We start from the raw sequence: 1,655 nt of genomic DNA, 5'->3' as shown, positions 1-1,655 counted from the left end.
CCAGAGTCTAGACAGGGTGTTCATCAAAAATCGATAAACCGGAAAAGCGAACCGGATCGATTAAATCGAATTGAAAAATCCGGTTACCGAACCGACCGATATATTCTATATAATTTTCAACATGCAAATAGAGTGTGAATGCAAATATGCAAGTGTAAAAGGGTTCATACAAATGCAAAGTTGGGTTAGTTTTGCCTTAGCAAATTTATCTTCTTACCAAACAGACTTTTAACTAATGGATACAAATACGAATTCCAATCAAATATATGCCTTTTATAACAAAGCTCACATTGAATGCAAATTTACTTCTTTTTAATGGGAAAATTCTCCATAGGTACCATGTACTTTAGACCACGTTCCAATTTAGTACCTGAACTTTAAAACGCGACAATCTAATACCCAAACTTTCATTTTGCACGATTTAGTACCTTGCGTAACTCACTGTCCGTTAGAAGAATCATGTGATATCAGGTGCGGGTTAATATTTTCAAAATACCAAAACTAAACTTTATAAAAAGAAATACGAACCATTTTACCCTTTTCCCTTCCTATTTCCCTAATCCCCTTTTGTGTTCAATCTGGGTTGAACGAATGAGAGAGGAGAGGGGACTTCACTCAACTCCCCCTTTAGACTTCAATCTAGGTTGAACGAACAAGAGAGAAGAGCAGACGTCACTCAACTCCGACCTTCCTCTTTATTCCAAGCACACCCATTGCATCCCTTTCTCTTCAAACACGGTTGAAGAAATGGCAGAAGAGAGGAATGGCAAAGAAAGGAGGTAAGCTTCACCCCTAACATTTGTTTGCCCCAACTCCCCCAACATCTCTATAACTGTGCACAATTCTGATGGAGTTTTCTATAACCGCGCACAGTTCTGATGGAGTTTTCATACGGACTCCACTCCAGAACCGCACACGGTTCTGATGGAGTTTTCATACGGGCTCCACTCTAGAACCGCACACAGAGTTCATCTATAGCCATCTTGCCAGAGGCATCAGAGATGGTGGGACCAAGGTTTAGCTTCAGAACCACACACAGTTTTGATCTAAAAATGTTTTGGTGGAATTTGAACCGAAAGGTGGTTCTGATATGAACCATTTTCAGATCAGAACTGTGCGCAAAATGCTTTACCGAAAAATGTGCACAAAATAACCGAAATCTTGTCAAGCGAATACTGTTGCTGGAACCAATTCATAATTGAATTCCAACTTTGAGGGGAGCTCAAATTAGTTATTCGTTTACGAGCTTGGCTCTTGGTCTGTTTGTTTGCGATACAAACGCTGAACCGGTATTGGCGTATTTATGCACCCTGGTTCGCATTTGCGAGCGTTTGTTTGAAATGTAAAAAAGTAATGATTATCAAAGCAAAAATGCATTTTCTGACACTTTTGTACTCTAAAAAGATAGCATTATACATATTTTTTGGATACAATTTTGTGTTCATTTGATAATTAACTTTTTGACCAAAGTTGAGGCATTGGAGTATAAGATGGTTGGAGCATTTAATGATGGGCCCACACCTTTGCACCGATTTCAAACAAATAGGATGAATGCAAAAACGGTTTAAAATGTGAATCATGTTTGTATTCATGAACTGAAAAATGGGTAAATATGTAGTGTACATATTTGCGTTTGCATTGCAAACAAATGCAGC

The sequence above is a fragment of the Nelumbo nucifera genome, chromosome 7, assembly GCF_055504915.1.
Source record: "Nelumbo nucifera cultivar China Antique chromosome 7, China Antique-T2T, whole genome shotgun sequence".
Classification (NCBI taxonomy): Eukaryota; Viridiplantae; Streptophyta; class Magnoliopsida; order Proteales; family Nelumbonaceae; genus Nelumbo; species Nelumbo nucifera.
This window is presented reverse-complemented; position numbering follows the sequence as displayed.